We start from the raw sequence: 15,301 nt of genomic DNA on the forward strand, positions 1-15,301 counted from the left end.
AGAGAGACGTTTAAATACAAATAGAAATTTACAGAAACACATGGCAGTCGCATATGCTCTGCAGTGTCTTCCTGTCAGTATTGGGACTTGCACACATCTTTTTCTGCTTGCATTTCCTCATTGCTGCCTTTCAGTCTTTGTTGGGCCTTTCTTTTGGTAACCTTTTCCTTCTGTACCAAGTGAAAAACCACGTTCCTTCTTTCCAGTGTGCTCATCCTCTTCTGACTGGTTCAGAATGGTCATCGTAACCTCACTGTCAGAGAAATCCTTTGCCACAGCCTCGATAATACCTGACCAATGGTTATAAGAATAAAAACAAAAATTAATTTATAAAATAGCCACATAGTGCAAATATATATATTTTAAATATATGCTAAATATATGTTGTAAACAACACAGCCTAAGGAAATATTTTCACATTGAAAGTAAATTTAATGTTAACTTCAAATTCAAAATGTGTTTCACACAATACATGTCAAGGGGCACATGCACAGTTAAAAAAAAAAAAAAAAAGTTTTGGACAATTTAAATATATTTATATTATTCTGATTAATTAAACAAAGTCCCTAACCAACCTTTAAAGGAAGTTTTCCTTAACTGTATGCATGCAAGCAGACATAAACCCAGAATTTACAAGGCTCTTGCACTAAATGAAGTTTGATGACATCATCATAGATTTCATAGGTCATAAATGTCTCCTGGACCCCAGCCATTATTCTAGGGAAGATTTTATTTAGTTGAGAAAAAAGAAAAAAAAACACACACAAAACCTTCTTTCTTTAAATGGTACATGAGTTATATAGATCTAATTTTTCCCCATGTCTCGCAAGGCAGTGACTAAAGACACATATTAATAAAGCCATATTGCCAGAAAAACATAATGTTAATTATAAAATGCTGGAATATATTGATTATACCATGGAAAGCATTTATATATTTGTAAATGTTTAATTAAAATATTTCAATAAAAAACAAACATAAAAAATCTTTATATATATAGACACACACACATTGTAATTATATACTTTGCATTTACCATTTTAACCAAATCAACTGTTGTAATTTGTGGTGTGTAGATTATGTAGTCTCATCCAGACAGACACTCCCACTCAGCCATACTCTTTTACATTCACACATCCAAACATATAGACTTCATTGCCCTCTTAAGGAGAACAGGGATGCATTTTAATTCTCATATTTTCAATATATGCTCTCTTGGAAACCCTAACCTGTTAAATTTGTAGACAAAGTTGATCTTTTGATGCTTGATTTTTGGAGAAAAATCATGGCCTGTCTTAACCTTATAGTGTAGTTGTGTTAAAAATACTTTCTCTATCACTTTAATAACCATGAACAGAATATGTTGTTGGTGATGGAAAGTACGGTGCATAACCAAACCAATCTTATCAACAAGAGTGCAACAAAAAACTTATATGACTATATGAGGGCAATACTGTTTTATTTAATATCAGTTTAGTACCAATTTCTGTGTGATATTTGTCTTGTAACTGGAGTGCACCAAACAAATAAAAATAAATAAATAAAATAAATAATAAAAAAATCACAATGGCCTTTATTATTTCATAATGTTAACTATATTTTTGATCAGAAGGAATACCAAATTATTATCTATGTTTTGGAACTGTTAATTTAATTGCCTTAAACCTCCTCATTCCAAATGTCATTGATTTTTATTGTATATTATTGGCCTATTTATAAAATTGATTTGTTTTTGTTGTTGTCAGACTAGCTATGGGCTACTAACGTATTTATTGGTCACTAGCCTTTTTATTTTTGCTAGAAATAATATCAGATTTTATTTTAGTTATGTTAGCTGAAATGGCTTTGTATCCATTATTTGTCATGATACAATGTTACCATTAAGCCTATTATTAAAAAAAATTCACAAATCAGAAAAAAATATTATTGATTGAGCTTAAGTGTTATTTTTTTTTTTTTTTCTATTTTCATATTAGATGTGAGGATGATAATAGATGAAGAATCTGGAATATTTGGAAGTTCAGGGAAACTTCCGTGGAAACTCCTCGAGTAAAAACTGCAATAAAAGCCGCAGGTAGCGCTTGCTTGACTGCTTCAGTCACTGCACTGGAGCAAGTTACGGCATATCCTTGAGAAAGCACATTAAGGAGACACTTACAGAAGACTTTTGGACTTTCTATTCTACCTTTTTTACGGTTTATTGTGTGGGAATATACGTACAGGTGCAATAAAATCTCGTATAAAAGCTGCATGTACTTACGGCAGACAAACATTGACCGAAAGACAAACGAGGAGAAATCAAGACGACGAAATCAAGGTAAGATTTGATTGTTTTTGAAGCTTCTGTCCTTTTTTATGCAAATAGTGAAGGCGTCGACTACCAAATGCAAACTTCTTAAAGTAGGTCAGTGAAATTAGGCAAAATTTTTATTTTTAAAACCTAGGTAGGCTGCCTAAGTTAGCTACTTGGCATTTTCGTCATCATACAGTATATTATTTCACGATAGTCTTGAAACCGTCGATAATGAAAGTCAATTTCTGTTAAAACCTTAATAGATTAGGCTATTTAATTAAGTAACGTTAGCCGTCTTGGCCATGAAACTCTGAAGATAAGCTGTTTTTACTAGCGAATCTGCTTTTTATGGTGTCTAAAAACTTAACACACTTAACTGTTTGCTGTGTGTTTCAATCCAGTGTTTAAACTGTTTATTAAAAAGTGCAAGTCTGATTAAGGTGTATTTTTTGGTTGAGGGTGACAATGGTGTCATGTGTGACCTGTTACTTTTCTCTGCGCTGTTTCGTTGGCCAAATCGAGAAGTGGATAAGATTTTTTTTTTTTACCCATGATTTTATAAAGATATAAAGAAGCTTGTGCAGATATTCCATTTATTTTTCGGTTGCCAGTTGCTTGAATGAATAGATCAGATTAGAACAATTCTAGGCTACTTTTTAGTACGACAGCATTATTTGACATTTTTGAACAGGTCGATGTTGGATTAGTCTTCTCAGCCGCCGAGCGCCACATTGCAACACTGCCACCTAGCGGTTAAAAGAGGTCATATATTGTACAAACAGCACTGCAAATGACAACTTTTTTTTATTTCCTTAGATGTTTTGTGAATCTACTCTGTGGAACATGGGATGTGATGAGGATCTTCAGACGACCAGGGATCCCATATGCCTGGTAGAGATCTCATCGTGCAGATCTGTGTCCATTGAGGATATGAATGGAGAACGGTGGATATCTGAATCCCAAATGCCATCCAGACAGGATCACAGGATCATCAGTAAACCACAAACGACAGCCAAGAGCCGAATCTTCCATTCTACAAAGTTTTGGACCTTCCTTCAGTTCAAGACGCCCACAAGAGCATGAAGGGAAAAATAACCGTCTGCTTTCAAAAAGACTTTTAAAAAGGACATGCACAATTGCACATTAATCTATACTGTACAGTATGTAAAGAAGCTTTAAATCAATGGCTGTTGCCTTCAACTTCCACCAGAGGGCAATAATGAGTCACTGCCACTGTATGTGTTGACAAGGTTTTGTTTGATCAATCAGCTCTTTGTAGTATTTTACTGTAGGGTTGAGTTTGTTTGATCTGGGTGACTATAATTTTCCTGAAAATTAAATATTAAGAGAACATCAATCAAAGTTTCGTTTCCCACTTCAAAACGAATCAAAATGCATTTGATAAGGTACATGAATTTTCTTAAAAGTCACTTTAAGGGAAACTGATAAACCTTTAAGCCAAGGTAAAATTTTATACAGTATATTTATACAGCGAATGTGATTTAATTAGTTGTAACATGTATATGTTTACAGCTGAATTTGAAATGCACAATAAAAGTGTCTAAAATATGTATTTGTAGGTAATATATTCTATATTATGGTGTATTGTTTTTAATAAAATGTGCTAGGGCTGCACGTTTTCAAGTTTTTCATTAACCGTTAACCGAGGCCCTTAGCGGTTAATACTCGGTTAACCATAGTGTGCGCCAGGGTTTCCGTTGTCCGGTAATTTCCGGACATTGGCCGAAAAAAAAAAAGAAATGTCCGACAAAATTTAATCTCTCTGGTCAAATTGTCCTATTAAAACTGCCTAATAATCTCGCCCACTAACACAATCTGAATTTGAGAATAAGCCTAAAATGTATAAAGCAAATATACACCGACCTTTGGCTATCTTATAAAGGAACAGGCTCTAGTAATAGTTATGTAACTTTCCGTGTTTAGGCGAAGGTAACAAGCAGGCTCCGCGGCCGCCTCGCTAAGGCTATAGCACTATTCGGACGGGACTAGTTTTCTAAACTACGTTTGAGTTTCGATTCTTACCACCTGACGTCTGTGATTTTCATGTACCAATTCGGACGGGACTAGTATCGTCTCCGGTTACTATCGTAACCTCGGTTCCCTGAGAGGCGGGAACGAGACATTACGTCAGCTAAGACGTATATGGGAACTCTTCCCTTCTCCACTTTCACTGAAATCTTATTGGCTAACGCCAGCTGGGGACAGCTGGCCAATTGACGCGAAGCATGCAAATACTGGCGGGTAAGCGTGCAGTATAAAATGCATGGGCGCGAAAATTACGTCAGAATCACGACTGAACGCTAGCACAGCTGATCAAACAGCGACCACGGCGGCTAACGTAATGTCTCGTTCCCGCCTCTCAGGGAACCGAGGTTACGATAGTAACCGGAGACGTTCCCTCTCGAGGCGGTAACTCAACATTACGTCAGCTAAGACGTATATGGGAACTGTATAAAATCCCGCCGTGAGAGCAGTGAAGATAAGCCCTGAACGGAGTCAATCACCCTCACACAAGCAGTACAGTTCTAGCCAATGGCCGTGTCGCTAAGAGTGCTTGCATCTGATAGGCGGAACTAGGCCAATGAGACATCTGCTCCGACCCTAACAAAATATGCATAACTTCAAGCAATATATCGAAATCTGCACTAACCAGGGCAGACACAAAGCAATAAGCACTCAAGCATGAGAGTTAAACAGAGTCGACGGCGTTTGCGGTGACTGCTGCATAAACCATTTAAACCATAACACAGAGTTAGCAGCCATGGTAACTACTGTATAGCTGGTTATAACAGCTTTAATGAATAAAACTTAACTCACCGAAAAACATGTGACGCTACAGAAGGTACATCCAGCTTGTAAAACCTGGCGATTGTGTTCTGGGAAGACCAGCCAGCAGCAAAACATAAATACTGGACAGACATACCTCTAGACCAGGCCCATCAGGAAGCATTTATAATGTCCTCGCAGAATGAGCTCTGATGTTGAGGGGGTAATCCTTCCCCTGGCATTTGATAGCGTCCACGATCCAGTGAGAAAGTCTCTGTTTAGAAACAGCACGTCCCTTATTACATCCACCAAGCACACGAACAGCTGGTCCGACTGACGAAAGGCGGCCGAGCAATTCATATACATCCGTAAAACCCTAACAGGGTCCCGGCGCTCTGAGTATCAGCGTCGCGCGAGGCTGACGGCTCAACAGATAAGGCGGGCAGGGAAACAAAACGGTGTATTGAGTGACTTCGAAACGAAACCCGGTCTCGGCCGGAGAGTGACATTACAGTCGCCAGGCCCGAAACCAATGCAATATCGTTCACCAAACACTCACGAAATTCTCCAAGGCACTTCGCTGAGGCGAGAGCAAGAGGCAAGGCAGTCTTCAGGGAAGCTCCTTAACCGCAATCGAAGCTAATGGCTCGAACGGTAATAAGAGATAGAGCCCTCAAAACTAGAGCGAAATCCCAAGGCGGCACGGAGGGCGGCCATGAAGTACACAATCTACTTGCTCCCCTGAGAAAACTGAATACCAGAGCGTGCTTACCGATCGTTTACCCGTAACCGGGGAACGAAAGCGGCAATAGCGGTCACATACACCTTCAGCGTGGATGGTTTCAAACTCCCGCTATCCAACTGTGCTGTAGAAAGCGCAAAACATCCGACACGGAACAGGTCCCCGGGTCAATATAAATGTTCTCGCACCATTTTGTGAAAACTCACCACTTCTGCGCGTAGCAGCGAATGTTTGATGATGCTCGCGTCTCAGTAAGTGTGTTTAGCACTCGTCAGTGCAGAGTGTCCCGCTCATTAGGGTCCCCGCAGCGGCCACACATGAAGGTTCCACAGCTCGGGGCTGGGGTGCTATATTGTGCCATTCGCCTGAGACAGCAGGTCCTGCTTGAGGGGGATTCGCCATGGGGGAGCCATCAGTAACTCTCTCAGGTCCGCGAACCAGGGCTGATTCGGCCAGTTCGGGGTCAGGAGTATAACTGATGCTTTCTCCTCCCTGATTTTGCACAACACAGGCAGAATCTTCACAGGAGGGAACGTGTAAGCCTGGCTTCCGGCCAGCGCGATGTCAGAGCATCTCCCAGCAGGGGGGAGTGAGATAGCAAACGTGTTCTCGCTCGTGGCAAACAATCCATTTCCGCCCTCCCAAATCATTAGATCTGATCTTGGGTGAAGCCAACATCTCCTTAAGGAATCCCGTTCCTCAAAAGCATGCTCACTCCACGGTTCAAAGTACCGGGGATGTGCGACGCTCCTATGGAGATTAAGTGTCGGTCCGCCCACAACAGGAAACTCGCTGCCTGTTTGAATAGAGCTCTGGAGCGCACGCCGCCCTGGCGATTTATGTACGAGACCACAGACGTGTTGTCGGTTTGAATCAGTACATGTTTCCGCTCCAATTTCGACCAAAAGGCTTGCAGGGATATTAGGACACCGCTTCCATTATTCCAAACGGTTTTGTGTCACCTTCTCTGTGACTCCGACCACAGGCCCAGACGGACTGCTCCCCGGCCTAGATCGCGTTCGTAGAGAAAAGAACTCCTGGGCTTAACATATCCGGGCTGTTCCACGGTCTCAGAGTGCTGACGCAACTGTGAATGACCCTAGGTGCTTGTGGACCGAAGACCACGCCCTCGGCGGAACTCGAGTTACAGCCAAAACTGTAGCGGCCGCAATGTAGCAGACCCAGATGGCACACTGAAGAAGCCGCCGCCATCAGTCCCAGAAGCCTCTGAAATTCCCTCAGTGCAAACGACGTGCCCAGTCAGAAACAGCGCAGAGTCGATGAAATGCTCTAGAGAGAGATGGGCTCGCATCGCCATCGAGTCCAAACATATTCTCAGATATGTTACAGTCCGACTCGTAAAAACACGCTCTTCTGCATATTCACACGCAGTCCCAGCGTATCCAAACGGCGAAGCATTGTTTCCACGTGACTGATAGCACATCTCTTGAGTGGGCTAAAATCAGCCAATCGTCCAGATAATTCAACATGCGCATTCCGCTCGATCTGAGGGGAAATTTCGCTCTATCGCTCTCTCTCGAGCAGACTGAGAACTTCCTGTCGCAGAACAGGACGGTTTTGGGGCAAAGTCAGTGACGGGACCACGCCATTGAAGCGGGGAGGTCTGCGTTTGAATTGGAGAGAATATCCGTCGTGAATTATTCCCAGTATCCACGGTGAAACGCCCGGGATAGCCCTCTTACCGTCCATGAGATGACACGGCCGACGCGTTAGGTCTACAGCCACTGATGGCTTATTTTAATGAGGGCCCCGCCCCCGCGAGGCTGGAAGCACTGGCGGGATGGCGGGAGGGCGGGCGCGTCGCTAAATGGTGTGACACTCTTGCGCCATCATGAGGCTATTATAATCATGGACTGTGGCTCTGCGCTGTTTGAGACAGGGCGAGTGACACAACGTTGGGTGCAAGAATTTGTATATATGCTTCTTTAGTACAATTTTTACTCACAAAAACATCATTTAAACACATATAGCAATCGTCACCCATAGTGATGTGGGGGACATGATGCATGTTTCTTTGTGGTGTTGGCACTCTCGCTCCTTCGCGAGGCCATTATAATAATAGGTTGTGGCTCTGCACTGTTCTGAGACAGGGCGAGTGACACAGAGATGAGTGTAAGAGGAAGTAAAGCTCTTTAGTTGATTGTAACATGCTTTTATTGTGGAACTCACACAAACAGCATTCAAACATAGCAATCGTCGCCCGAAGAAACATGGGGGACATGATGCATCTGAACATTGAGGGTGACACCGTGTTCATGTGGTGTTGGCACTCTCGCGAGGCCAGTATAATCATGGGTTGTGGCTCTGCACTGTTCTGAGACAGGGCGAGTGACACAGTGATGAGTGTAAGAGGCAGTAAAGTTCTTTCGCTGATTGTATACCTGTTTTATTGTGGAACTCACACAAACAGCATTCAAACAGACATAGCAATCGTCGCCCGAAGAAACATGGGGGACATGATGCATTTGAACATTGAGGGTGACACCGTGTTTATGTGGTGTTGGCACTCTCGCGAGGCCAGTATAATCATGGGTTGTGGCTCTGCACTGTTCTGAGACAGGGCGAGTGACACAGAGATGAGTGTAAGAGGAAGTAAAGCTCTTTAGTTGATTGTAACATGCTTTTATTGTGGAACTCACACAAACAGCATTCAAAAAGACATAGCAATCGTCGCCCGAAGGAAATGGGGGACATGATGCATATGAACATGGCGCTTGGGGGCGGGGCCTCCCGCTCACTCACTCTTTCACCGTCAGGGAGACGGCTCGTATGGCGCGCTGGCTCTCTCGCGGCGCGGGATCCTCAACTGACCCTGATGTTACCTTCCAGGCTCTTACCACTGCTGGTTTCGGCAGAAACGAGCGTCCGGTTCAGAGCGGGGTGCCACTGCGGGTTATTTTAGCTGGTTTCAGAGCCTGGCCCGGTGCATAAGAATCTCGCAGAAGAGGACTGGGGTGAGCGACGGGGTATCACATGGCTCATACTTTGGCGCGCTTTCTGCGTCTCTGAGAATAGCTCCATGACGTCACCAAAGAGGTCGGAGGGAGCAACTGGAACGTTTAGGAGCGGCCTACGGTCCGCGTCTTTCAGGACAGCTAGGGAAGCCATAGGTGCCTGTAAAGATGACCATGAGCTCCGTGAAACAGCTCAGCAGAGCGCTTAATAGCAATCAGCGCGAGATCAGTTGCCGCGATCCTGATGACGTCAGCGCTACTGTGCCGCCGTTTGCCTGAAACACCTTGAGTATTGCCCTGGCAAAGAGCAGAAGCTGCACTCGCTCTTTCTAGACTGTGGTCCGGACCAAAAGCAGAGGGAGACGAGCACAGGTGTGTGGTAACAGTCTCCTAGACGGGGGGGGGGAGGGTTTCCGTCCCGTCCACGTGCGTGATATGGCCTTCGTAGCAGAGTGGGTGCGCGCCGATTGGGGTGCAGCCCACGATTTCACCACGAGCTCTTGCATGCCTAAATGCCATCTGGTAGCAGCTCGACTGGAGGAGCCACGAGTCTAGTTACCTATCACAGGCTCGTCATGTGCGTTGCAAGCGAGACTCAGCTCCGAGACGACCTTTCCGAAGACCCTGACGAGCTTCTCCTGGAGGTCTCAGGGCCCTCTTGGTCGGGGCGGTCCCACTGAGAGGCCCAAACCTTTTTCGACGTCGAAGCGACATGGAGTCGTTTTCTTCGCCAGCACCGAAGAGGACGAAGTTCGCGGAAGCTATAGTCCACCACGCCGACGTCAAACTCGTCTTCGGGCGGGGGAGGGCCCACCAGCGGCTCGCTGGCGGCAGTGGGCCTCATTCCCGCCGTCCTCCGAGCCACTCTGGCTCTGAGGGCGCGCACTGGCAGCTCGGTACAGTGGGCGCAAGTGTTGTCCGTGTGAGAATCCCAAGCAGGTCACACAGAACTGTTGAAGGTCCGAATCTAGCATTAGCAGCCATCGGATGCGGAGAGGAAAAACAGGGTGAGTAGTCCTCTATTGCAACTTCCACGATGACTTAGATAAGACTTCTAGCGTGAAGAAAGAGATTCTGACGTAATTTTCGCGCCCATGCATTTTATACTGCACGCTTACCCGCCAGTATTTGCATGCTTCGCGTCAATTGGCCAGCTGTCCCCAGCTGGCGTTAGCCAATAAGATTTCAGTGAAAGTGGAGAAGGGAAGAGTTCCCATATACGTCTTAGCTGACGTAATGTTGAGTTACCGCCTCGAGAGGGAACTCCGTGTTTATTACAGAGGTGGGAGGGTCTGATTTGTGCATCTGGGCGTCACAGAGATCACGCGCTGTGTATGCGTGCATTGCATTCATTCAAAATGATTGCCATTAGTATTATTACACAATAAATACTAGATGGCTAGTATAGCAAACCTTGTTAATGTGTGGTTCTTTTTAGTTTAACTTGTTTTCCTTTTTTTTTTTTTTTTTTTTTTTATGTAACTGAGTACATAAATAAACGTGAGTAATCTTACCTGATGCTGATATTACAATAGCCGGTATTAACTGTTTACGCGATCTTGCTTTTGATTTTATTATTTGTATTTTTTATTATTATTATTTATTTGCCGCTAAGCAAATCTATCAAACATCCGCGCAGTAAGAGCATCTACGGTAATTCACGTTGGCCAAAACACACAAGGAACCGCGTTGTGAAATAAAATATCACCGGCAATCACAGACATTCGCATTCGGACGGGATTAGCTTTCTCAGAGGATCACTGAGTTTGCTGAAAAACGGTAGTAAATTTGCTCTGGAATTATCACAGAGGTTGTGTGAGAAAAACTCAGACGTGGCAGATTCGGACGGGATTAAAATCACTAAGTACGTCTGTGAAACGGAGATTTCTCTAACGACCCCCTGTAAAACTAGTCCCGTACGAATAGGGCTTATGACTATGTTTGACAGGTACAATATTTGAAAATCGATAAAAAAAATATTTTAATTACATTTATATCTGAATTTATGTCAACCTATTGACTTTCAAATATCAAAATGTCATGAATTAATATGTATTTCTGTACAAAATGACAAACATATTTTCCTATTATATTTTGCCTGGAAACGCTTCCAACAAGGCGTCGGTTCTATTTCTAGCATGCACGCGTCGAGCCGCGCCTGAGCCGCGCGTCTCACGCAGGCAGTCGGCAAGCTCTAACCTGTTAACATGGGAGCCGAATTAAAAACAGACACGCCACGCAGCTGAGATGCTTTCGCCCATCGCCACGCATCCAGTGTGTCCTGACCGGCCTAATGATGCCCGGGTGTTGGCTGTTGAGATTACAACAACGAGGTTGTACTTGAAGTATATCTAAGCACTGTATTGCGATACTTGCATTTTGCCCCGTCACTGTCAATTTTAAAGTGCTCCAACGCTGTACTTTTTTTTGCCCGCTTCATATTAGAAAAATGACTTCTTCTTGTGGACATTACAAATGTCTGGGAGCGCTCTGGCGGTCTCTGGTGGTGCAAAAATGTATTACAACTAAATTCAATGCACGCCATTGACGTCACTTAACCGAGCAAAATGTTTCACTCGGTTACGCAATTTTTAACGGTTAATCGGTTAATCGGTTAACCATGGACACCCCTAAAATGTGCAAATGTATCTTGCTTTCTCTTTGTTTGAAAGAAAATTAAAGGTCAAATAAAAACCTGTATGAACAGTAAAACAGCATGTTCATTATCTTTCATAAATATAAATGAAAATATGTCATTGATTAGAATTTGCACATCAAGGAGTGCAAAAGAAAAAGACAGATCATTAAAAAGGGCTTGAGGATGCAAGATTCAATCCATAAGGGGTTTGTTTGTTTGGTCCAAGGACTCGGGATACAAAGTGCCCCCTCTGATCATTTGCATTGAAGCCTTGAAAGAGGATAAAATTGATAAGTCATTACAAAGCAACAGTATTCATATAGAGGTCTTTACATCTCTCATCTGCAGTGCTGACTTGCCCCCACATATTGAGAAAGTTGAAAGGATTTCTTCATGAAGAAATGTTTGGAATAATGACCACAGCATAGTCCATGTGATGAAGAGATCATGAAATCCAAAGATGTATTTAGAATGGAACTCACTGTATATTCAAGATATACATTATTTCATAAGCTCCCTGAGTTTAATCCAACAATTACATTTTCTGAAAAAAAACAACAACTTTTCCATTCAGAAAACACCACTTCAGCTGTTCTTGCCATGTCGTCATTATTGTAATTCTGAGATGACAACGAGTGATGTATAATTATGTGATTATGTGGCAACAGTATCAACACCAAAGCAGACACGTGCTTGCAGAACTCAGAATTACATTTTTTAGGCTGGGACAAAGCCACTGGAAGGTAAACCTGTAACCTTTAGCCAAAAAAGTGTAACTGATAATGCCAAGTAAAGGATGTGATGCAGCCAAATATGAAGTCCCATACTCTGAATTTAACCCATCCAAGTGCACATACACAGCAGCGAGTAGTGAACACACACCCAGTGGGCAGCCATTTTTGTGCTGCGGTGCCTGGAGAGCCATTGGGGGTCCAGCGCCTTGCTTAAGGTTCACTGGTCATTCACTCCCCCCTCCTACAATCCCTGTCAGACCTGAGACTCAAACCTGCAACCTTTCAGGTTACAAGTCCGATTCTAACCTGGAATGCAAACACTGCAGCTTTGGCGGTACACAGAGAAGGAAATCAGAGGCCATTGTATGATTGGCGGAGGAGCCTCACATGATCCAAGTTAGCCATTAGGTTTTTTCCAATGGCCAGTACACTAGACCCTCTTATCTCCCAATAATGAGACAATAAGTGCGTTAAGTGGACTACAGTTTTGCCAAGTCCAAGGAATTGGGATACTTTGAAGCAAACCCGATAACATGACATTTAGCCCCCTGGAATACAAATTTTACCAGGGGAACCCTGCCAGAAACGTGTATTTTACCCCAGGAATGTGATTGGGCTAGTTTTGAGTAGCAATTGGGTAGGTTTTATTGTGAAAACCTGGCTACCCTGGTGGACTGCTTAGAGGACTTAGGCCTGAGACACATAAAACCTTAACCAATTTTAAAACAATGGGAGACCACAGACAAAAATACACTTTTAACAGATTGCTGAGGTATTGGGTTGTTATGCAGCTGCAAAGGTGTTTTGTCTTCTTTTTAGACGGTTTTTTAAGATGGTTTTAACATCTTACTATGCTGTTTCCAGGGTGTCGTGAGATTTTTTTTTTGTTTATATATTTGCTGAAATGTTCTGTGTGGTTTTTAACATTTTACTGTTGTGGCCGCTAGGGTGTTCTAAGAAGTTGCTTACAGGTCCGAATCAAATCTTAACCCCAAAGTATTAGCAATAATTGTAAGGTCTACTAATTAAAATGTTAATATATGAATATTTATTTGTGATTACAAATGAAACACACTTTTGAACACATCACTCTAAACAAACGTGCAACAAAACTTGACAACAACATCAAACAAGACGTGACAGCATGCATGTTTAAGACTCACCGATGGCTTTCGAAGGTTGTACATTCATTGAAGGCAATAAGTGTTCTTTGAGGATCCAAATACTCAAGCACAGAAGTCCAGCCTTGATCCCAAGGGGACATTTACAATCTCGCTTGGACTTCATTGGCCGTCCAGTGAGACCACAAAGACTAGCAGCATGAAGGAAAGAAGGCTACTGAGAAAATAATTCAAAGTGGAAACGCTTGAGCCTTCAACGTGACCCAACAGACCGTTTCTGGCAAAAAACCCCAAGTGTCTTTTATAGGTTCATAAAGTAATTTCTGAGACATAAGATGATATTAACACAAAGGTGAGGAGAGCAAGGACCGAAGACCTTAAATCAAACCGAAGGACACATTTTTCATTCTTCTCATTACAACTGTGTTTTCTTTCTCTCTTTCGTCAAATCGAACCATTGACACGCCTGAAAGGAGAAAGAGACTCATTAAAAGGTTTTTTTTCGCTTAAACTGTCAATTTTCTGTGTTTGCCAGGTCCATCATGTTTGTCCTGAGGGATATGAGTATATTCAAGGCTGCGTGTATAGAAGCACTTTATTCAAGGATAATTTAATCAAAACTCTCGCCGTATTTACTTCCATGCCTTCGTTTATATGAGAGAGTGAAAGAGAATATGAATATAGGAGAAAAAAAAGCTTTTGAATAAAAGGCCTATGTGATATCATATCAGTTAATCATGTTACTGTATGCTACAAGGCTCCCCCTCTGCCATCAGCCAGCCTTGACCTTGTCCATCCTTATTCATATCCTCAGTTCAGCAAATGAGGTTTTATTACAGGTGACAGCACAGATTCATGCTTCCAAGATACAGGCAGAAAAAAAGAGAGACTACTTTTAGGTGTCATGTTTGGGCCTGTGATCCCTCAGATGCCCCAGACAAGGCAAAAAAAAAAAATATTAAAAAAATATACTGTTTTTATGTTGTTTCTTCATTCATTTGAAGATTGAATGTGAAATTATTGCAATATAAAATTGTTTAAAAACTTTAATGTTCGGTGGAATTATTCGTAATTTACTGCTTTACTGTGATCCTTTTTGAAAAGGGATTTAAATCAAGTTCATCTTTAGACAAACAACAATTCAAGTAGAAAATGTAAAGTTAGTGTGTCTAACTATGCAGTTTACACCAGTGTTTCTTCAGCCTTGGACCACACTTTTATTTGTAATTACATCGGCAGAAGTCACAGCAGTTAAGGGGGGAGAAGGGAGAAGAAACTGAAGCATAGATTATCCTTCAAACTGGCATTGAGAAGTTCAAGAACAAAGAAAACCCTTTCTTAGTCAATGAGGACTTCAAGGCTCTCTCCGCTATAGTGTTTAACCTTCACTACATAGTGAGGCCTTGAGACAAATGATTATTCAGATCTTACTGTAATATACAGATCTAATTCTAAAATATGTCCCTGCACTTCGGCGAAGGAGATGACTTGCAGTCATTAGAGTATTACCGTCTGTTTAATATCTACACTTTATTTTGATAGTCCTCCAATGGATATTCTACTGATTATTAATAACTGCATCTACACATCAACTTAACCCTAACTCTAATCTAACAGTCTACTAATAGTCTGTCCCTAATCAAGCCTCTGTAGCTCTCTCCGATCACCACCAGAGGAAACCATCACCGGAGTACTGTTCTTGCGGACTTCATTTCCCATCACCCCATGCCTGAGACTGACTGCCTGCACAGATGCTAATCATTATCCTAAGTATTTAATCAGTGCCTACCCTCACCTCTGTGCAAAGTTTTGTTTTGCTATTGCTGATATTTCTGAGCGTTTATACCCTGTATGATTACCTGTTGCCTACCTGGAATTTATTTTTTTATGCCAATCTGATTGTTCTCTGCCTGCCTCTCTGACCCTGCCTGTTTACTGGATTTGTTCTATTCCCCGTCTGTTGCCTGCCTCGACCCTTTGCATAGACTCAGGTTCTGATTCTGCCTTGTTG

At 42.5% G+C, this 15,301-nt stretch overlaps 1 long non-coding RNA gene across 1 annotated transcript; it reads left to right on the forward strand.

Annotated features, from left to right (window-relative positions):
• The first annotated feature begins 1,983 nt into the window (after positions 1-1,983).
• Positions 1,984-3,918, forward strand: LOC128022231 (uncharacterized). The gene is made up of 2 exons (XR_008185886.1): positions 1,984-2,317; positions 3,110-3,918. It is a non-coding gene; the product is annotated as an uncharacterized LOC128022231 (long non-coding RNA).
• Positions 3,919-15,301: the final 11,383 nt, after the last annotated feature.

The sequence above is a fragment of the Carassius gibelio genome, chromosome A11 (genome assembly GCF_023724105.1).
Source record: "Carassius gibelio isolate Cgi1373 ecotype wild population from Czech Republic chromosome A11, carGib1.2-hapl.c, whole genome shotgun sequence".
Classification (NCBI taxonomy): domain Eukaryota; kingdom Metazoa; phylum Chordata; class Actinopteri; order Cypriniformes; family Cyprinidae; genus Carassius; species Carassius gibelio.